This window comes from Podarcis vaucheri (assembly GCF_965113315.1).
Source record: "Podarcis vaucheri genome assembly, chromosome: 5".
Classification (NCBI taxonomy): domain Eukaryota; kingdom Metazoa; phylum Chordata; class Lepidosauria; order Squamata; family Lacertidae; genus Podarcis; species Podarcis vaucheri.
This window is the reverse complement of record NC_138763.1, coordinates 69,618,233-69,642,319: the sequence shown is the minus strand read 5'-3', so window position 1 is coordinate 69,642,319 and position 24,087 is coordinate 69,618,233. Positions and strand designations below refer to the sequence as shown.

Genomic DNA, 24,087 nt, shown 5'->3' with positions numbered 1-24,087 from the left:
AGCTTCTGCAAATGTATGGCAGGAGAGCTGCATTCAATGTTGCACATGTTGCAAGCGGGAATGCCTTTATTCTTTAAGAGTCATTTGAAAATGCTGCAGTGGTTCCATCCTTCCAGCATCCCAAGACTTTGTCAATTATGTAAATATTGTTAATTTGTTTGGAGGGATTGTAATGTTTCTAATCATATTCTGTGGTAGTGTACGAAGATTCCTGCTGGATCAGACCAAAGGCCCATCTAGTACCTCTGCTTATGTTCACCTCCGGTTACATATCCTTCGGGATATGCACACAGCAAACCTGGAAGTATTTTTCCGGGTTTCGCCGCATGCGCAGAAACACTAAACTGTGCTGTGCGCATGCACCTAAACGGCACCTCCAAATACACCCACCTCAGGATCTGAGTGGAGCTCCAGAACGGATCCTGTGCACAACCGGAGGTACCACTGTATAGAATTTTGTTCAGTCAAGGATTCTCTTACCACATTTTGAAGATAGTGATCATATAAAAGGCCATCCTTCTCATAAGGTCCAGAGTCTAAAATACCCAACATGAACACTGTGGCCTTTGTGACGTCCTCGTTGAATGATGAAAACAGCAATTGCAGAGCACACATCGCAAGCAGAACTCTTGCATCACTTCAGACACAATACTTTTCAGAGGAGATATTTCATACATGTGCATGCAAATGTGAATTCGTCTTGAATGCTATCAGGAATTAGCTGTATTATTGGCATACTCCAGGGTGTTTTTTGTAATGGGATGAAGGAAGAGACAAATTCAATCTGGATGTAAATTCTCTTTTTTAATATGACTAAACAGTATTGAAGAAATGCAAATGTATGAACTGCAGATGTGAATACATTTTGTCCTAAGAGATTTGTAAGGAAGTAAAAGCCCTGAAGGGCTGAAACTGCTTCTGAGTTTTATGCATGTTGTGTATATCTTTGTGTCTGATGCATTAATCTTGCATTAGTTGTCTGGATCCTTAATTGACAAATGCTTGCTTAGAATATGCAGACTGTCTGAAGGAATGCCTCGAGCATCATCTCCATATTATTTATCTTATTAAAGCATCCACTAGGTTGGTGTAAAATATCTTCCAAGACATTATATTTATTTATTTATTTTGCAAACCAATTCTGGCCCTAGGAGACAGAGTAAAACTTTACTGTAATAAACTGTAAACAGTGGTAGTAATAAGCAGATTTATATATATTTTAGCTAGTACATAAAAATGTAAACAAAAGACTTAAAAACACATGTATTTCTTGTTTTCAGGCCATCAGAGCTCTGGTGAAGAAATGCAAATAAGGTACAGTTTATTTTCTTTTAATATAGAAATGCTATAGGCAAAGTTAAATTTTACAATATGTTTTCCCAATTCCCCCAAATTAATCATTTTATGGGTTTTTTAATGGCACAGTGTAGACATAACTATTGTATGCTCATTGTACCACATTTTCTTGGCTGATTCCTGCACTGTCCCTAATGGTCCATTTTCTATACATGTTTGACCTTTATATGTCACATTTTTATTTAACTTGCATGTATGTAGATTCAAGGGATTTGTAAGGATTGTGGTACAGATGAATGCTGAATATGAATCTTTAGATGAATGATAAAACCTACATTATTTAAACACACAGCTTTTCGTTGCGGTGGAGTGCAGGGAAGTTCAGGTCCTGAAAGGTTTTTAAAAATTCAGTGAGTGAAATGGATATGGACACCTCAAGGGGAACTTCAGTTCAGTGTTCTTAATTCTACCTGTTTAGTTACTTTGGCTGTGTCTACACATAACACTAAGCCAAACCATGACTTAGTATGGATATGTGCACCTCCGGGCCCAAGGCTATCCAGAGCTAAGAATGAAGAGCTGGTGAAAGAGCCATTTTTGTGAAAGAGTATTTTTCTATAATATTTGTTTAGTTAGTTTTACTGCCCTTCATCCAAAGATATCACAGCATAAAAATACAAAATAAAAACTCAAAATACATAATAAAACAAGAACGAAACCAGTAATCCCCTCTCCCATAATTTATGTTGATGAACAAGAAAGCAAATCTGTGAGAGAACTTAGACATTTTGCACCACACAAACGTTGGTGTTAGACACAGTTTACACTAAAGAAAAGCAGTGCCTTTTACTATCCTTGTCGGATTTGCCACTGTAGTCAACGCTTTGATAACTCCAAGGCTGGATTACTGCAGTGTGAGACTGCCTTGGGCCTGGTTCAGAAACTCCAGCTGATGCAGAATGACCGCTGACTGCATAAAACGGGGGGCGACCTTTGTGTGGACGTGCGCAGCCCCTGGATCTGGAGCGGCTCCATTCAGCATAGGCTTGGCTTTGCCTTCCCTCAGGTGGGATACCTGGAGGTCTCTGCCTACCCCAGTCAGTTGTCCAATCCCACCTGGGGGAAGCGTTGCCAAGGAGATCAGGCCAAATGGGGGAGGGATTACCTGCCCACACAATAGAGGGACGATCTTACCTGGGAATCCTCACATGTTCTCCAGAGCCGGCCCATCCCCCCCCCCACACTGGATAACCCGGCTGGGGCCTGGGAGGGAGAACGCCCAATGCCTGAGCCAAGGTCTACCCACATTTGAAATTTAATAAAGTTGTGGCCAATTTAATCCCATAGCATGTTGTATTGAGTCGTTATTCCACATGACGGGGGGGGGGCTGCTTGGGACCTGGGGACTCCGCCTGTCCACGCAATGTGGCAGCCAGACTGCTAATTGCTGACAATATTTGACACCATTATTAAAACATCTGTACTGGCTTTCCATTTACTACTGAGCCATGATCAATGTCCTATTTTAATTTACAAAGCCCTGAAGACGTTAGGTCCAGGGTGTCTTAAGTTGCCTAAAGCCTTGTATCGCAGCTTGATCACTGAGATTGTCTGCAGGCGTGTTGCTAGTCATTTTCTCAGTTGGTTAGGCTCATTTATCCACAACAAGACAACAAGCCTTTAGTGACATTGGCATGTCTTGTGGAATTCTCTGCCAATAAAGAATCAGCAGGTGCCTCCTGTTTCAACCTTTAAACACCTGCTGAAAATGCTTCCAATCCATCGGGTTTATACAAGCAATTAAGAATACACCAAATTAAGAATACATGTTTTTAACTGAGCTCTGATTTTAAATATTTGGATGGTATTTTTAATAATATGTATAACTGTTGTAAACCACTCTTTCCTTTGGATGAAGTGATTGCTAGATACTTTGTAATATTTGAGTTTATTTACGAGCATACAAATTGGCCACAGATTGAAGCAGACTGCTTAACCAAGCCAGTCCAACTTTTCATACTAAGTGGGCCACAAGAATACTTTGAGATGGAACCTTGTTGTGTGGGAGGTCAGAGGTTGCTGAGGGCTGCCAAAAAGGCATCAAGGGCTGCATGTGGCCCTCGGGCTGTGTGCTGAACTGGCTTAAACACACCAATAGCAAAATCCACTACCCCAGATCTGATTTCCAGAGAGTCAGCTGCAAAAACACAGGGTGTGTGTCCTACTTCCAACAGAAGAATGACACAGTTAAGATTGTGCTGTTGTGCAGTCTTGCCTTTTGCCCAATCAGTCAGTTATATTATCCTTTCCCCATTCCATCAGAAAGCTTGTGATTTCTGGGCAATGGTAACACTAGGATTCTCTGAGCCTTTCTCTTGTTGTAAAGGCTGCATAAGGGAATCACACTGTTTGCTTCCTCCCTTAAGATGACATCACTGATCATACCATGGCAAGGGGGCAGTGTCAATGCTACAGGTAGTCTCTGCACAGAGTGATGGATGCACTCAGCATGGTTATTTAATTTCTCTTAATACCCCATTATTTTGAGATCACTGTTGGGAATGGGCTTGGATGTAGGAAATCTCAGCTCACTTCTCCAGTTCACTAGGAAGCATATTGTATAGCCTTGAGCTAGTCACTATCCCTTAGCTTAACCAGCTCACAGAATGGGTAGGAGACTAAGATGTTACTCTGACTTCACTGAAGGATAAATGGACTTTGAATGCAAGAAATAAAAAAGGTTGAAGGAAGAGATAAAAAGAGGCAGCTAAAGCCAATACCAAATGCTGTGTCCTTTAAAGATTAGCACTTTTAAACAACACTTTCTAAAAATCAATTTAACAACAACACAGACAATGCATTATTCAAACCCATAAACAAACACACTTATAAGTCCATTGCATTTGGCAGGGAAGCCTTTATGTAAACTTTACTAAGTGGGAATTAAAGTAATCCAGTCTGTGGGGTATTTTAAAGTTTAGTGCCATGACTTCAGTAAATGCTTTACCCTTTGGTTCTCATACCTCTTTAAGAAATGGCTTGTTCTATTCTGCTTTAATTTGAACAATTGTTTCCTTTCCCATTTTTAATTTTATTCTCACTGTAGAATGCAGAGGACATCAGAGACTTATCTCTCCTTCATAAATGGTCATAGCTCAAACTATTAGTACAGGAGAAAAGTGTGGAATTATATTAAAAAAACCACTTTAAGACAAAAAAAGATTAATCCCATAAGCTGTTCAATCAAGTATTAATGAAATATTTCCATTATTTCCAAATGAGTTCATTTTAACCACATATTTCAGAGGTTCCTGGCAATCTCTTGCCTTGTTCTGTTGGTTTAATGCCAACATTGCTGACGTAGGGATGCCAGAAAGAAGACAGAAAAACTGGAAGTGATAATGACATAATGCACCCTTTCCTGACATAGAATTGTAGAGTGGGAAGAGACCACGAGAGTCATCTAGTCCAACCCCTTGCAGTACAGGAATATGTGGGGCTCGAACCCTTGACCCTAAGATTAAGAGTCTTATGCTCTACCAACTGAGCTATCAGTCCAAGTCCTAGATGTTGTCTGCTCAACATATGAAACGTACATATATTCACATACTTCACTATTGTTTCACTTGAAGGATCTAATTTGCAGACACCTCTATTGAACTGTTCCCATATGTAAAAAATATTGTGCTTGCTTAAATACCAACAAGCATACAAAACACTTGTGCATCAAGAGCTATGCTATGCTAGATCCCGCTAAAGAAAGAGGTGAAACAACACAGCCTACCAAACAACCTATCAGAAGAACAATTTATTTTGCAATCACTTCTTTTAATAAAATAAAAATTTATGTACTAATAGAAAACTCAAATGCTATATAGTAAAGGGGAGCGTACTGTGAAACAAGAGGGAGGTACCAGCATGTACCACAAAAAAAAATCCAATGAAGACTTTGCATTCTCAGTAGCCACAAAATGAAGGATTCCTTAGATAGGGATTGCCTGTTAGTTCAACCTCCACAGATTGTGCATTGTTCATATTACCAATCTTCATGAACCCTCTATCTGCCATTACTTTCTGCCATTGTTTTCACTCATCCTTAGATAACTTCTAGATTTTTTTTACTTCATAGAAAGAGTGATTTGTTCCTACACGTTACATTGCTTTGATTCCGACTTTTAATTTAGCAGACTTCAAATTTCATTTAAGAAAACGTAGAAGAGGCAGTGACACACTGCTTCGCAAATGTGTTAGGAAGACATAATATTTTAGAACGATCAGAGCACTGTTTATTTAGAGACCTCTTTGCTCTCTTAAACACGTTGTTTAAGGAATGTTACTGTGCATTTATATGTGTTACTTCAGAGACAAGGAAGCTATAATAGGTGTTAAGATGAAGCCAATATGCTGTATTAAAAAACAGAGAGTGAAATCAGCTCACATCTGGGCAGTGTGAAATCATTTGCTGCCTTGGCTTCCTATTACAGAGTCATAGAATTAGAAGGGACCTTGAAGGTCATTTAGTCCAGCACCCTACAATGCAGGAATCTCAACCAAAGCATCCCTGACAGATGGCCACCCAACCTCTGCTTAAAAACCTCCAAGGAAGGAGACGCCACCACCTTCCAGGGGAGTCCATTCCACTGTTTAATAGCTCTTCCCATCAGAAAGTTCTTACTGAAATTTAGTTGGAATCTCCTTTCATGGAACTTGAATCCATTGATTCTGGTCTTAGCCTCAGGAGCAGGAGAAAACAAGTTTGCTCCATCTTCCATGTGACAGCCTTTTAGATATTCAAAGATGGCTATCAAATCTCCTCTCAGTTTTCTCTTTACCAGGCTAAACATACCCATTTCTCTTAACCATTCTTCATACATCCTGGTTTCGAAAACCTTGATCATCTCGGTCGTCTTCCTATCCACATGTTCCAGCTTGTTAATATCCTTCTTAAATTGTGGTGCCCAGAAGTGGGCACAGTACTCCAGGTCTGAACTGACCAAGGTAGGATAAAATATTACTTCCCATGACCCGAACACTACAGTGGTACCTCGGGTTACGAACTTACCGTATTTTTCACTCAATAAGACACACTTTTTTCCTCCTAAAAAGTAAGGGGAAATTTCTGTGCGTCTTATGGAGCGAATGCTTATGGATGACGGGGAGGTCCTGCTGCAGTCGTGAGCAGAGGATCCATGGTTCCACTTCCCTCCTCCGTGGCTCGCTTTGAAGCAGCAAAGCAGGAGAGGAGCCGTTTACATGGGTGTAAGCGGCTCCTGTCCAGTCGGCTGCTTTAAAGGAACTGTGCTCTCTTTCCCTCCCTCCCTCCGCCCCACTCAGCTTGTTGAAAAGCAGCAAAACCTTTCAGCGAGCTGAGCTGGGGAGGAGGGAGAGAACAAGAGCCTGCTTGCTTTAACGGAGCAAAGCGGGAGAGGAGAGGAGCTGCTTACACGGGTGTAAGTGGCTCCTGTCCAGTTGGCTGCTTTAAAGCGAGTGTGCTCTCTTTCCCTCCCTCCTCCCCAGCTCAGCTTGGTGAAAAGCTCCTTCTCCACACACCCCACGCGTGCTCCTTGTCACTTCAGTGTTTTTCTTTCCTTCCCCACTTAAAACGTGGTTACAAAGCACGGATCCACATGGATCCTCAGGATTTTTGCATTGGGCTACCCCAAACTCATCGTCAAATCACATGTCTGTGGCCACAGCATGAACCACAAAAATTATACATCCACTGCTTTGTTCAGAATATTTTTTCTTGTTTTCCTCCTCTAAAAACTAGGTGCGTCTTATGGAGTGAAAAATACGGTAATTTGTTCCGGAGGTCCGTTCTTAACCCAAAACCATTCTTAACCTGAGGCATGCTTTCACTAATGGGGGCCTCCTGCTGCCACTGTGCCACCTGTACACAATTTCCGTTCTCATCCTGGGGCAAAGTTCACAACCTGAGGTACTACTTCCGGGTTAGCGGAATTTGTAACCTGAAGCATTTGTAACCCAAGTTACCACTGTACCTCTGTTGATGCAGCCTAGAATAGCATTAGCTTTTTTTGTTTTGTTAAACTGCTGCATCACACTGTTGACTCATGTTAAGCTTGAGGTCTATTAAGTCCCCTAGATCCTTTTCACATCTACCACTGGCAAGTGTTTCTTACATCTATCATATTTTTAGTCCAAATAGCATTTTTATATTAACATCAACCAGGCTAATGTACAGTCGTACCTTGGACCCTGAACACCATGGTACTCGAACGTTTTGGCACCCAAACGCCGTAAACCCAGAAGTCACGCTTTGGTTTCTGAATGTTTTGGAAGTCAAAGGGACTTCTGGAATGGATTCCGTTCGACTTCCAAGATATGGCTGTACATCCATTATGATCATCTCAAGACAGACAAAGCTGATGCAACTGTACACAACCAGGAGCCTTCCTGTATGGGGAAAGGAATAGGAAAATATTGTCTATTGTGGAGCTTGTTTAGGGAGGAAATTATGGTGTAGAAGGCAGTCCTATTATTTGAGTTCTTTCATCAAATCATGTTTTCCAAATGCCAACCTTCCTTAAAATGGCATATTATCCAGATAATTATATTGATTCTGGAACAACTGAGATCATTACAGGCTCTGGGGTTTAGCAGATTTACATCAAGGAAGAATAATGTCAGAATAGGAATTTGTTTTGATCATTTTGTTTTAAAGTGAGAATAATTAAAAAGCAAGTCATGGTCTAATTCCCTTGTCTTAAATTGCACTCTCTGAAATTGTTTAATTTTTTTATATGAGCATAGCTGCTCCTTGTCTATTCTTGATCACCGTTGTTAATGAGAATAAAAGATCAAGAGCATGAACTGTGTATTGTTTCACGTGAGCATTTTCCCAAACAAGCTGACTTAAATATGTTTGAGTGTTCTCATTAGCTTCCTGATAATGATGGTAGCCTTATGGATACTTCCAGAGTGCTGGTGATTGCACATCATTTTTAAAAAACTCTATGTTGATCTTGTGACTTTCACCCAGCATGGGGAAAACAAAATAAAAATTCAACTGCTGGAGCCGTTCTTCCTGCTGTGATTATTTTAGGAGGAAGAACTGAATCCACATTGAAGTTTACATTTTCATGGCTCTAATATTACTTCATCTGAATGCTGCAACCTCAACCTCTTTGAGTATGTTGGCTATTCAAGTGGTTCAATGTGCTATTTGAATATAAACAAACTTGATGATAATGATGATGGGAAGCACTTACAATTTATTTCAGTGGGATTTGCTTCCAACTTAAAAAAAAAAAGAATTACTGTGTAATATTTGGAGAATAGCTTCAGTTTCAAAATGTAGGATGCAAGGTGTTCTCATTAACCAACATCTAGCACCTTTGCCAATGCCTTAGGTTTAGTTCTGTGTGGAATGCATGCGACAACAGGGAATATTTTACAATGAAGAATTTCACATTGTACAAATCAGTTTAATAATACTGCTTTCTGGGATTTCATACCAGAGTACTTCCCAGCCCTACCTGGAGATTCCAGGGATTGAACCTGAGATCTTTGGACCCAGTAGGCCCTGGGGCAGAACATTATACAGTTGTGGTGCCATGATAATGAATGCCATATGTCACACCCACTTCATTGCTAAGATGGAGAAGGAACTCATGAAGATCTTTATGCATACATGGAAAGATTCATATTGGAACAGGTGGTAGAGTAGCATCCTTCACTGACTGGGCAGACCACAAACTTCTGCTCCAGTTTCTCTTTTTGATACAGCCCCAGAATCCTTTCCTTTCAGAATTCTGCATGCAATGAAGATGCATTTAACATGCAATGAGTGTAAGGAGGGGAAGAGTTCTTCATATTCTGCACTATTAGCCTGTATAAAATATTTTCACAGAGTAGCATCTTATGTGCCAGGTCCCTGGGACTGGATTCCTTTTTTTTTCAGGGGGTGAGAATAAGGCCTCTGAATAAGAAAGGACATTGCATGTAGCTCCACACCCAGAAGCATGTCCCCAAGAGAAGCCCAATGGTTACTAGGGCACCTCTGCCCCAAATATGTTGCATTGTCATCTTGTGACTTGGAATGCAACAAGGGACTCCCTTGCTGTGCTGGAGTAAAAGATTGCTGGAGCAGCTGTACTTTACAAGTACCGGTAATTGGAGGCACATTTTCCCCCCTTAGTAAAGGCAGACCATACAACTGAGCTACTGATTCCAAATGAGGCTCACTCTAAAGCTGACTGTGGCATTTTTCTGCTGCGCCCTACATAAGGACTTGCCTCATAAGGGCCAGCCCTGCCATGATCTGAGGCTAGCCTGTTGGCTCAGACACCAGATTGGTGGGGTGGTGAATTGGGCCCCCTCCCCACCTGCTCACTGCTGCCTCCACTGAATATTTGCCCTGAAACCATTTGCCACTTGTGTTCATCCCCTGGCTACTTACCTACCCAATACTGCAGGCTGCCCTAGCTACAAGGATGCTGGCTCCCTATGGAGCAATGTGAACAAAACCTGTGTTATCCAGGTACACATGAAAGGATTGGTGTTGTCATCTTAGGAGTTGCCCTGGGCATCTGGTTAGTCATGGTTAGATAAAAAAAAAAGTTGAGCTCCATGTACTATTGGTCTAATGTGGCATGACATTACTCATGTTCCTTTTAAGACATTAAAAATGCCTAAGGGTTTAGGATTAAAAAGTGGATTCCCCCGCCACCCACCTTATAAATTTTGAAACTCCTCACAGTTTCAGAATGTAATTGCCATGGTGTCCTGGAAGCTGTTGTATGATAAAAACAAGACCTTGTGGAGTGAGTTAGTTGTTTTTAAGATCTAGGCCATGGTAGATAAAATCATTTGTTAGCATTTTGCAGCCTCCCTATATAATTTGCATTCATTATGGTCCCTAAAGAATTGCAGATCCTCAAAAAAGGATACCTTTCAAAAGTAATGTGTTGATGTTTACATAGGCCATGTATATAACATTTCACAAAGTAACATAAATACAGAAGACAGCTTCCCGCTCCCTGCAAGAGATGGAAGCCTGCAATATAACAATGATTGGGGGTGCGGGTGGCATTTATGTGCAAATGCAGTTAGATGCCCTTAGGCTATGTTTTGTTTGGGGGGGGGGCGTATTTCAAATTTCCAAAGAGGAAAATAACTTAGATGTCATTGAGTGTCTTCAATAATTTCCATACAGATGCTTCTTTTAAAATTGGTTTCTGCATCCATAAGAGCATAGAACATATGATATTGATGTGGTGCAAGAAAAGATTGGGGAGAAATCAAATTAGAAATGATACACATACCATTGGGAAATATGCAATCAATAAAGCTTTGCACGTAAAACTATGATGTAATATTTTATTTGCATCTGCACTCAGAATGAATGAAAGTGTCTTTTTATGTTCTATTCTGTTTTAAAGAATAAAAAAGAACTTTTTTCCACTAGTTTCAGGATGATTTGCCTCAGAGTATGTGAAATGACTCCCAAAGAAGAAAAATTAAAGCAGCACACAAACATTTGTTTTCTTCATTTTATAATAAATTTTGTGTTTTTTCCAGTGAAAACTATAATAGGCCATATTCTTTGTAATCAAATTATCCTTTCTCTGAAATACAGCCCAATTCTATTTATGCCTACTCAGAAATAGATAACAGCGATGTTCTCTTGAGTGAACCTTGACAGGAACTTTGAGGACTCATTAAAGCCTGCCGCAAAAAAAGAAAGACAAGTTTCAAATGCCCCCTAATTTTTCTCCAACATAGACTGAAACCTTATCTAGAGAATAATCCATAGTTTTGCACCTGTAGAATTTCCCCTATAACCCAAACAGGTTTAATGTAGTTCAGTAGCTCTATTGGTCTGCCCTCAGCAGGGATAGTCAAAGACTATCCTTCCCACTCTAGGCTTTTGGCTGTAAAGCATCCTTTTCATAGGGATTTATGAAGCCTCAGATTGGTTGGGGAATAGTATCTAATCTTTTCCAATTCTTTTTTGGGGGGAAGAACTCAACTCAAGTTATTTCCAGGTTAAGTTGAGGGTTTCTTTTGAAGCTTAACCATCTGTACTCAGAAGTGTTCCTTTAATTTAATAGGATTATTTATTCCTAAATAACTGACGCTGGTGTTGGGAAAGATTGAGGGCACAAGGAGAAGGGGATGACAGAGGACGAGATGGTTGGACAGTGTTCTTGAAGCTACCAGCATGAGTTTGACTAAACTGCGGGAGGCAGTGGAAGACAGGAGTGCCTGGCGTGCTCTGGTCCATGGGGTCACGAAGAGTCGGACACAACTAAACGACTAAACAACAACTGTGCATACTATTGCAGCCTTAATCTACCCAAAAGGGGAATGATGTTACTCGCATGGAAGCCTTCATATGCTTAGTCTACAGCATGTATTGTTATTAGATAATGAACTTATCTTATTAGTGCAAATAGAAAGTATGTGCCTAAGTAATATTGTAACCAGTTCAGACTAGGATTTAATGATCAGCAAAGATCCTATAGAGGCTACACATTAACTGGGGGGGGGGATGCAGCCTAATCCTTTGCAGAAATATTTCACTATCTGTTGATGGGAATAATTTTTGTTTAGTTTCATTTATCTCTTTTTGCATTTTTTCTCCAGAATGCATCCAGTTGCAATGAAACAACATACTCTTCTGGGAAATGAAGTGACCCTAAAGAGTTCAGGTACATTTCTTTTCTTACCAAAAACACATACCGTATTTTTTGCACCATAACACTCACTTTTTTCCTCCTAAAAAGTAAGGGGAAATGTCTGTGCGTGTTATGGAGGCAATGCCTACGGGTGGCATGCCTACAGATTTTCCTCCTCTAAAAACTACGTGCGTGTTATGGTCGGGTGCGTGTTATAGAGCGAAAAATACGGTAATTCAAAAACAAAACCAATGTTTGCCACATACAACATAACCTGAAATGCAGGTATCATACAATTTGTTTGTTTGTTTATTTTTAAATATTTATATTTTATTGAAAATTTTCGGTATAGAAATGCAGTGAAGGGAATGAATAGGAAATCCAAAAACAAAACAATGCTTAAAACTACAATACAATAAATAAATACATACACACACACATTGTATGTATTATTATAATACAATATATGTATATTGGGTATAAAAATAATACAGCTATTTTGACGAAAGTACTCTGGTTTCTCTTCAGATTGTATAAATCTTTCACCTTTTACAATTTACTTATTTTTTTAAAGAAAACTGGAGAAATAAAAAGCCAGTTTGAATATTTGAATAAAATGAAATATTTTACATGCTAGCGCTATAATACTGTGCACACTCACAGTGGTGAAAATCCCACTGAACGCAGTGGGACCTGTGAGTAAACATTCACAATATTGTATTGTTAATTTGCAATATTGCAAATTATGCAATATTACATATTGGTTCAATGGCAGTATCCATCCTATAGAAGCAGTAAAAATGTGTGTGCGCCTGTAAGTAAGTTAATTATGTGATTGATTGTGTGCCCAGGTGCCATGAGCCCACCACCCCACACTGTGTATGAGATTGAATGACCACTTGTGACAAAATCCCTTTTGGTTTAAATTAGGCCACAACATTATTGATTAGAGAGCTAAGGGGTTTGGATTAGGCATTGGGTATAAGTTGTATCAGGGACGCGGGTGGCACTGTGGTCTAAACCACAGAGCCTAGGGCTTGCCGATCAGAAGGTCGGTGGTTCGAATCCCCACGATGGGGTGAGCTCCCGTTGCTCAGTCCCTGCTCCTCCCAACATTGCAGTTCGAAAACACGCCAAAAAGTGCAAGTTGATAAATATGTACTGCTCCGGCAGGAAGGTAAACAGCGTTTCTGTGCGCTGCTCTGGTTTCAGTGTTCCGTTGCGCCAGAAACAGCTTAGTCATGCTGGCCACATGACCTGGAAAAACTGTCTGCAGAGAAACGGCGGCTCCCTTGGCCTGTAAAGCAAGATGAGTGCCGCAACTCCAGAGTCGTTCGCAACTGGACTTAACTGTCAGGGGTCCCTTTACCCTTTACCTTTACCTATAACCTGTATCAGCCCACCTCCTGCTGGTTTATTCAATGAAAGGTTGAGCCAGTGGTGAGGAGTCTTTTGACACCTCAAACAGGTACCACCCCACCAAGATCACCTTTTGGAGAAGTGCTATGGCCCTAGACCCCATCTGTGTGTTTCCTCCAGGATCCCTTTAACAGGATGCCCTTGTATCTGGTGTAAGTATTTCAGCTAGTGTCTTCATATTGTGATATGTCTTTTGTCTATTCCATCATGTCCTCTTGTGCTCAGCCAATTAATATGAACCTACATTTTGAGGATGAATGTTAAGCCGTTTTATTTTTGTGGGCTTGAAGAATGTTTCCAAAATAATAAAAAATGTAAAGATGAAGCTTATTACCACTATTTGTCTGGCAAAAAGCAGACGAGGATCCCTAGCATTAACACCATTCTATTTATATGGAAAAGTGAGGAATCTTTAATTTAAAAATGAAGCTATCAACAAACACCCTGGGTCTGAAGAATGGCTATTCACTCTTGGTCAGCTTAGTACCTGAGGTTCATTTTGATAATTCCAGTTTGGTGAATGCATACTTGCTCACTGTATCTTTTATTCTGGATTTTCTGTTATATCTCAAAGTGTCCTTTCTGATATCCACAGCATGGAGTTAGTCTTGTGCGACTATTTCTGAAGTAGTGAAATGGTTATTTCTAGTATTAAATTAGGGGCTAACTATACATTACTGTAAATGTGTCACTTAAAGCAACATCAGGGTTTTTTTAAAAAAAAGAAAATAATTAAAAACAGGTTTGGGAAGCAACTGGATTTTTGGGGGGTTTTGTTTTCAAATTTCGATTTTCCATGCAGAAAAGCTCCCTCCCCCTTTCAGGATTGTAGTGGAAAGGCTTAAATCCCCTTTTCCTGACCCTCTTCAGGAGACCTGAACTTGGTTGATTCTAATCACACATTTAAAGTAAGGACAAATTATACCCTTAGGGGTTTTTTGGCATGTGACACTTGAAACATCACAGGGAAGCATGGTTGTTGTTTTTTAATTCATAGCCAATGTAGGGCTGATATTTGAATTACAGACTAGCAAATTCAAAAACCAGTTTAAATCTTATATGGATGTTTTAAACAACACATGTTCCTGCTAAATAAAATAAAATAGCTTTTCCCCATTCTCAGGCAAATCTGTCGATCCATCTTCCTTCCTTTCACTAAGCTTTCACTTGTCCCTCCCCCCGAAAAAAATGCATATGAGGAATATCTCATTCTAACTTAAATGTTCAAATAAGCTGTAACAAGCTTATTCATTATTAGCACTGACAAACTTCAGCTGGTTTCAAACAGGATAAAATACTATTTAAATGCAGCCAGCCAGTCACCAACATCTCTTTGCTTCAGGTTGCTGACAGGTCCCTGTGTTATAGTTCAAATTTAGTTAGGAGGAAACAGGTTGAAGGAAAGCAAAGCCAGAGATATTATGATGAGTTATCCGCTGTAGTTTCATATATATATATATAGTAGTCTTAATTTCCTTTGGGACAAGGACAAAAGGGGCTATAGGGTGAAGAAGCAAAATAATAAAACATGTTAACATGAGAAATGCAGGCTAGATTTTGGATGTGAGGTTGTTCACTGTGTATTAAAACTGCACTGTGATTTGTGTGCCATGGCTGGCTTCTTGGTGTTCTATTTTCTTTTATTCACTGCCCTCTAGAGGTACTAACAATATAACAACAACTGCCAGCTGCCATTTGCCGTTTGCTATTATTTAGCAGGTAGATCTTTGCTCTATGCACCTCCCCACCACCCCCAAAAATGAACTTTTCCGTCATTTTAGTCCCTCTCCCTCCTTTCAGATAAATTCACAATTCCCGGATAAAATGGATACCATCCATTTTAAACAGCCGTGTGCACTAAAGTGCTTATTCCTATAACTGTGTGTTCATAAGCAATTTATGTGCTGGCTTTGCTGAAAAGGTCCATTACTCATCACACTTGAGGGATGTAAAAATGTTGGAGTTATCAGCTTCTCTCAGCCCCACTCCCCGCTCCCCCTTGCCATTTAAACCCAGCTATTATGTCTCCATACCATTGTGATTTGACTCATTTGCAGAGTGCAGAAAAAGAGGTCAAACTCTCAGTGTCGTCTTTCTAGAGAGAACTGAGTAGGAAGCAGCATGCAGTTTCCCCCCATTCTTTTTCTTTAATTTCCTTCTGTGCTTCAGTTAACTCTCGACTTCATCTAACTCTGCCAGATAATGCTGTACGACTATCAGCCTCTCAGCTTCTCTGCTGCTCCTTTCCCTGACCCCGGACATGGAAAAAAGTAGTATCAAAGGATGGGGCTTCACCCCTTGAATTCTGGCTCTGGTTTCCAGCACTTGTTGAAAGCATGTGTATGCACAGCCTTTCAGCTTTCCTTACCTGACACAACCTGGGGGGGGGGGAGCTTCTCTGATGGCATTTCCCCGGAAATAAGCAGCCTGGTGTTGAAACCACAATGTATGCTCTGCATACTTATTAGGGGATTCCAGTGTTTTTTCCTCACCTACATGTGCAGCATGAAGTGTGTATTATCCTTGGATGAGATAGCAAGTTTTTTTAAAAAAATAATAATAAGAAGAATTCAATAAGCCTATCCTTGTCAGAATATGTGCCATATTTTCTAGTCAAACGGTGCAAACAATTCTACTTGAACAGTAAATTTCTCAGTGGTAATCACGTAATGTTCCATATCAGTATATTATAGCTACAGCATACTCCTTGAAATGTTGCTTTATAGCTTTCAACATCATTTTTCATTTTGGCCATGGCTGTTAACACAAGACGGGTCATTGCATGCTGCTGCTTCTGCTACCCAAGCAGGGTAAAAATCAGGGCACTCTTCACAGAATGAGTTTCTATTATAGGTATGGACATTGGGGCTTTGGGTTATCTTTGCAACTATCTGTTAATTTAGCACAGCCTAAGCTGATCTAAGGGACACGGGTGGCGCTGTGGGTTAAACCACAGAGCCTAGGACTTGCCGATCAGAAGGTTGGCGGTTCGAATCCCCGCAACGGGGTGAGCTCCCATTGCTTGGTCCCTGCTCCTGCCAACCTAGCAGTTCGAAAGCACGTCAAAGTGCAAGTAGATAAATAGGTACCACTCCAGTGGGAAGGTAAATGGCGTTTGCATGTGCTGCTCTGGTTCGCCAGAAGTGGCTTAGTCATGCTGGCCACATGACGCGGAAGCTGTACGCTGGCTCCCTCAGCCAATAAAGCAAGATGAGCACCGCAACCCCATAGTCGGTCATGACTGGACCTAATGGTCAGGGTCCCTTTACCTTTACCTTTTTAAGCTGATCTTATGGGGCCAGATGAGAGATTGTAGTACCAGTAAACAGCGTTTCCTTGCACTCTGGCTTCTGTCACGGTGTCCCGTTGCGCCAGAAGTGGTTTAGTCATGCTGGTCACATGACCTGGAAAGCTGTCTGTGGACAAACACCTGAAAGCGAGATGAGTGCCGCAACCCCATAGTCGCCTTTGCCTGGACTTAACCATCCAGGGTCCTTTACCTTTTTTTTTACCTGTAGTACCAGACTCACAGCTATCAAAGTTCAGTCCCTTCAGAACCTAAACTGTTTTCTGTAACCTAGCTCCAAACTCTGGTTGCTCAGCAATCCTTTAGCATATTCAGAGCCTGTTTAGTATTTCAAAGATTAAACTTCATCACATTAAGACTGTGGTGGGCTGGAAGGGTGGATAGATTTAACATGTTGGTACTTCACATAGTATTAATACTTGTGAAAAGTCTGGTATCAGATTGCCAAGTAGGTGTCATGGACTGGCTGAATATAGAGGAATGGTAGGAGGAACCAGCCGGGAAACCCCCATAGGAACCCCCAAGGGGAGAAGACTCGGAGCCAGAAGATTGGTAGTGGGACAACAATGAGTGACCAGAGGAAGAAGACTGAGGGGAGGAGCTGTCAGAGGCAAGGGTTTAGTGAGCAGGAAGAGTCTATGGCAGAGTGCAGAGTTGCAACCAGCTCACCTCCCTGTCTTGGTCTCTGAGAATAAAAAAGAGCAGAACAGAGATTAGTTGTGCACAGGTGCACATCAGTTGTGCACAGACGCAGTTTGAGACTACGTAGGAAAAATTAAAATTGGATTCACAACTGAGTCCAAAATTAATGGTTGGCAATATGGGGTTGGGGCAATTTTGCAAATTATTCTCTGGGAAAAGACTGAAATTCTGAGATATTATAAAGGAACTCAAAAAGAAAGAGAAAAGCTTCAAACATTTGTCAGTAAATTATTTTCTGTGAAATTTCAACTTAGCCCTATTTTGTTGTCAAGTTATTTGGGTGTGATCCTTATTTGACATCTGATACTGTTTCTAGGAAATGACCACCCACTATGTTTGCAGGAAAACCAATAATCCCAAGGAATGACAAGGCTTTAGATCCTTAAATACCAATGAAGTGGTATCTCCTGAGTCAATTGACTCTTTCTTGTCAAGAACAAAAGTGAATAGTACTGAAATAGATATACTACTCAGGATCATTTAGAGAACCCCTTCTCTACAGGAACAGATGTTACACACACATAAATAGAAATTAAAGTAAATTGTTGGCCCTTATGGGAGAGATCAGCAAATCCACTTGCATGTCTTTCCTAGCAGCCATACTGACCTTGTGGCCCATAAGTTTCCTGGAAAGGGAAGAGAAATACCAGCTATGGCTTATTGCCACCCAATTTTTCTGTTGTGTATGTATTTTGCTCTGTTGCTTGTGTGGTAGTCTTTGTTCCATTCTCTTGAATTGAACACATTCAATGAAGAGAAGGCTATAAATACTTCTTCTACTACTACTTCTACTTCTACTTCTACTTCTTATTATTTCTATTTCTAAAATGGAATAAGCCATTGATTTTCAGAACAAGTCACATGCAAAAATTACTATTGTAATTTGTTGCTGTGTTAGTTCTGTGAAGGAGATGGTGTGCAGTGATCAATTCATACAGAAAAATTTGAGGAGCTCAGTTTTTGCACCTGTAAAACACAAAATAACAGGTGAAAGCAAAGGTTCCCCAGACACTTTTACTGGGAAACATTTCCTCTGGTGACTCTGGGGGCAGTCTACAAGGTCATCCAGTTTTGAAACTATATAATCTTTTTATGTTGTTGTTTTTAGCTCTGTTTCAGTAGATTTTATTTCTTCATCCTGGGGAGAGAGAAATATATTTCACAGAATGCTTTGCACCTAATGATAATCTGTGCAGGCAAATCTATATAACATACCATCCGCTTTTATTACTGAGCTCTGCATGCTTTCCCAGGATATGTCAAAGAAAGTTTAGGTCAAGAGGTATCATTTTAAAAACTGCCAAATCCATTAAACATTGCTGTGCATTTTTTATCTGTTTAGTGAGACTGCTTAGTGACTTCAAATACTTACATGGCTTTTGCAATATTGTTTTGATATATTTTGGGAAGTAAAAAAATAAAGAAATTGTCATGGGCACTCTTTCTGCTTTATTGGTTTAAACTCAGCCCACCTGGCTCACTTATAATGCAAACAAACTAAGTAATGTTCTGTGGTGAAAATATGTACCATGAGGAGTAGCTACCACCTTTTTCCACTGTTGTTGTGACAACTGAAACTAATCTCTAAATGTTTAAGGGCAAGGTGAAGAAATTGGTTGGAAGATGCAAGAGGTCTTCAACTGAGTATTCGGAATCTGTCTAATCAGCAAGCTTTTTTCTATGAAACAATTGTGTGGATACAATTTCCAAAGGCCTCTCTAACTGTTCACATGTCCAAAACCAGTAGGTATTCATACAACATGGGGTTGTTCTCAATGTGGAGACATCATTTAGCTATCATGAATAGTTGCTGTTGATTAGGATATTATCGGTGAATTTGTCTAGTTACCCCTTTAAAGCCATCTCTGCTAGTAACTAGGGGCTTATTTGGGCATCCTGGCTTCCATAAGGTTTGCAGAGTGCAATAAAATACTTAGAAATCAATGTTCATTTTTGTTGTTGCTGGGGTCAGGAACTTAAAATCCACTTAAAATGTGCCATAGACTGCTATGGCAGTGAAGTCTGGCTGCATGGCCATCACCAAGACCATTATACTGGACCCTACTAGCTGCTGTGATTCATAAAGACCTTTCCAGTAATCAAAGTCATAATGCTTATGTTTGACTATGCAGTCTACACCAAATTAAAGAGATACTTCAAATTACTGTGCATGGAGAGCTGAATGTGTAAAGGGCTCATTAAAAATATTTCTTTTCCCATTGGAAATAATCTTTACAGAAAAATTGCAGTTGCAAGGACGGTGCTGGAGTTGAAGGCAGTGAAGATGGAGGTAACACAATGAAATGGGGACAGAAAATATGCAGAGATTATAAGACTAAAGTTACTGGCTGATAAATATTTACTCAAATTAATAACATGTAAATTTAAAAGGAGGCATTTAAAGAGAACAAGAGCATAGCAGCAGTGACATGCACATTTTTATTGTTTGAAATTTTTATCGCCTGCAGTTTCATAAAAATATATCAGGGTGGTATGCAACATAAGCATCAACAGAAACATCAACAAATATGGATTGATTAAAAAGGGGGGAATGTCTTAAAGGCCTGTCTAAATGGTTGAGTTTTCAGAAGATGTTTAAATGAAGGCAAAGGTTCCTTCCAAACCTTTACTGGTAAGGGTCAATTGAACTTGATTGGTGTGTGGGACAACCACTCATCACAGGACCTCAGTGATGAAGGTGGAGCAAAATGGAGCAGGCAGTCCTTAGGCCCAAGTTGTTTTGGGCTTTGTGAAACAGTACAAACTTGGCCCAGTAGCAGGTATGCAACCAGTGAAGCTCTATCAGCAATGGGGTAACACGTTGCCAGTAACTTGGTGCTATGAAGTATCTGGCTGCTGCATTCTGCAATAGATGCAGCTAGTTATAGCTTTTACTAAACTAGTGTACCAGAAGGTTTGCAGTAGAATTTTTATAAAAGTGAACTGAATAAATGAGACCCTCACACATAAGTGCACCCTTTTCCTCTATCCTCTGGCACTGCCACAAGGAGGAAATTCTCAACTTTTACTTCCATTTTCTTCCTAAAGGTAACTTTAAACAGCTTTGATATCAAAACTCCATCTCTCCTCCACCCCAGCCTCCATTGCAGCCTGAGGCTGTGTGCTCCTGGAAAGCTTCGTGTAAATCCTTACTCCCACAGAGCCCAGGAGCAAAGACTAAAGGCAGCTCCCTTTCTAAATTGAGATTTGTAACCAAATACCTTTGTCACCTGATCTAAGGTTAAACACTCATGTGTTAGCTAGAAGAAAACAACAATAGTTACTTATCAACCCAAGAGTTCAGTGGCTACTTTAGGGTTGCCATATTCTGAAGAGCAAAAAAGAGAGGACATTTGCTGACTTTTACTTTTAACTATGGATCACTTTGATGACTCTCATTTTGCATACCCATGAAAAAGAAGGCATGTCCTGGAAAAAGAGGACATATGGCAGCTCTACTCTGGTGGAATTTCTCCATGCTAAAGCCTGCAGTAATACACATTCCAGCATTCCCCATTTCAGTGTCAATTAAACAGTTATACCTAACAGACTGGAACAGCTAGATGTGGGGAGTCTGTCTTACTTACAATGGAGGCTTAACCCTCACTTCCCTGCCAGAGACTGTCTTTAGGCTGCTCTCCTAAATCCCAATGGGTGGGGTCAAAGAGAAAATACCTACATTCTAGGTTTACCCAGCCCTCTTTCTCAAAAGTAAAGCCACACTTGCTGCAGACCAGGTGTAAGTCAGTGACTTCTTTAACCCTTTACTCAGACATGGGCCCATGGAAGATATGAAACACCCATCTTTTGATGTGCTCCTTCCCCTGGGCATTCCCGGTGGTCTCCACAGAAACTTCATAACTAACAACTTTTATGCAGCTCCAGCATGCTGCCTTTGCTGGTTTTTAAGCCGGGTTCACATGACATTAGCCACAATCCCCCTGTATCCTGTAGTAGAGAAATATTCCTCTTCAATGCTCTTTTTCTCAAGACAGCTTCTGTGCTATGCAAAAACAGAAGCTATGGTTCCATTGTGGTGTGAACAATTCCAGTGGCTTTTGCCCATGCATATAGATGGCATGTGTGCGCACAGATGAGAGCGTAACTGAATTGGAGTTTTTATGCAGGGAAAGAAATCATTGGATCAAGACATTCCTGCCCCTGCTTTGATGTGAACAGCAGTGGAAGAAAGTGCCTTGGAAAGATAGTTGAGGGAAACAACCTCACAACTTTTCAAGCTGCTGATCGGGACATAACTGAAAAGGATTTCAGTTTCAGTTTGTATTGACACTCCCCAAAAGTGATATCTAATCTATTTGTGGTGTTGTGGTGTGCTAATGAACTATTGAATTGGTAAAGGTAAAGGTAAAAGAACCCCCTGACTGTTAGGTCCAGTTGTGGATGACTCTGGGGTTGCACGCTTTACTGGCCGAGGGAGACAGCATTTGTCCTCAGATAGCTTCTGGGTCATGTGGCCAGCATGACTAAGCCGCTTCTGGCAAACCAGAGCAGAGCACAGAAACACCATTCACCTCCCCGCTGGAGCGGTACCTATTTATCTACTTGCACCTTGACGTGCTTTCAGACTGCTAGGTTGGCAGGAGCTGCGACCAGAAAACGGGAGCTCGCCCCATCACGGGGATTTGAACTGCCGACCTTCCAATCGGCAAGCCTTAGGCCCTGTGGTTTAGACCACAGCACCACCTGCGTGAATTGGTATTGGACAGCAAATATGTTTTTTTGTAACAGTTGTTAGTTTCACACATAGTTTTCTGATGGTTTTTTATTTCTTTACTCAAGATTAAATTCAGAGGAAATGTGGCAAAAATTCCTCTTCCACAGAAGCAAAAAGATTGACAACCAGTGCATCCTTGGATATACTGTCGGATCTATTTGCTCTGCAGTTGGAGTGAAATAATAAAAATGCAAGGGATTCAGCATTCATTTAAAATCTAATTCAGGCATATGTAGAAATGTAATTTTTCTAGTGTTAACAGACTTATTTTCGTGGCTTGCAGCATTTTTAAATGACAAAATTATTCACCTCACTGATCTGGGTTTCCTCTTTCTTTGAAATCCCCGCAACAGTAAATCAGGTAGATTAACTAGGGATAAACCACAAAGAACATCTTCCCAATATATAGGTGCATACAATGTTTGAAGAAGCCTGAAAAGATGTTCAGAAATCTTTAATCAACCTCAGAAAGTTTACTGTAGCAACAACGAAAAACAACACTATGCTTTTCCTTACTTTAGTGCTCAGTCATTGTGTGATAAAATAGACTTGAAAATGATTGAAATGTTACTGGTGGAATTAGCATTTTAAAAATGCTTTACTGTGTTTTTGTGGATATGCTCAATGAGGAAGCAACTGCAAAGGAATCAATAAGCAAAGTAATAAAACACACACCTGCTAATTCTCAATTACCAATATGACTTCTGTATACAGACAGGGATCTTTCCATTCATTAAAGGATTCTGGTCCAACAGAAAATCCTGCTAGTGGGAGGAGGGAGGCAGTTTTCCTGATTTGCCCTCCAGTCTCCCGCCCAAGACTATTCCAGAAGGTGATTTAACATTCCAGATGACACAAGAGGGAAGGGGAAATAAGTGAAAGCTACCTTCCTGCTTCCACCAGTAGGAGTGTTCCATGACCAGAATTCTGCTTGCTAATTTATTTGTTTAATGCTTGTATACCATCCTTTCATAAAAAAAGACCACACGGGTGTACAACAGATAAGTGTACAGTGAAAACCACATAAAAATCTAAACTGCAGCCCACTAACTAACTATAACATAATTTAAAAATTATTATTTAATCATCTGGATCAACCTGGCAGCATAGAAAAGAACACTGGGCTAGAGTCTCATGTTGGGCGAAAGATTCCTGCACGTCAGAGGGTTGGCCTAGAAGACCCTTGTGGTCCCTTCTGACACTCCAAGCGCATGCATTTTCTCAGCCAAGGATAGATATAGATAGATAGGTTGATAAATAGATAGATGATGATGATGATGATAGATAGATAGACAGATGATAGATAGATGATAGATAGATAGATGATAGATAGATAGATGATAGATAGATAGATAGATAGATAGATAGATAGATAGATAGATAGATGATAGATGATAGATGATAGATGATAGATAGATAGATAGATGATAGATAGATAGATAGATGATAGATAGATAGATAGATAGAGATAATAGTATTGTTATGCAGTGCCAGTTCAAGAAATTTTACTGCCCGAGGCTCAGTGCAAGTGGTGCCTTTCATTTCTAAGGCCAACACATTAAAAAGCATTGCTGCATCATTGAAAAAGAAATTCCCGCCTTCATCTGTCCCCATTCATGGTTTGCCTAAAGCAACCACAACCACCACCAGTGGGGTGGCATTCAGTAGGTCCATTGAAATTAATGAATGTGACTCAGGTCCATTAATTTCAGTGGTCCTACTCTGAATACTTGGTGGAATAGCAACTCATGTCTCTTGTTTTCCTTCCCTCTAACATGTGTGATGCTGTGCTGGTTCTGGAATTTCTTGCTGTTTAAGGAAGACGGGAGCACACGGCAACACTGCACATTTATAACCCACAGACTCTAAGCACCTAGCACTTACCAAGGAAACTCACGGCAGCACATACTAGATTACGAAGCAGTTTCATTCCCATCTATTTTGTAGCTCAGCCCAGACCTTCTTAGCTACAGACTGCCATCAAA

General features: G+C 40.4%; 1 protein-coding gene across 9 annotated transcripts in view; it reads left to right on the top strand.

The window, feature by feature from the left end:
* PCDH15 (protocadherin related 15) overlaps positions 1 to 24,087 on the top strand; it is a 659,401-nt gene that overhangs the window by 244,353 nt on the left and 390,961 nt on the right. For 8 of the 9 annotated variants that reach the window (XM_082222006.1, XM_082222001.1, XM_082222003.1 and 5 more), the window contains 2 exons: positions 1,281 to 1,314; positions 11,908 to 11,972. The exons of the other annotated variant lie outside the window; for it this stretch is intronic. The gene's annotated coding sequence lies outside the window, so the exon portion shown is untranslated. The remainder of the gene's footprint in view (positions 1 to 1,280; positions 1,315 to 11,907; positions 11,973 to 24,087) is intronic. 9 annotated transcript variants of the gene reach the window in all.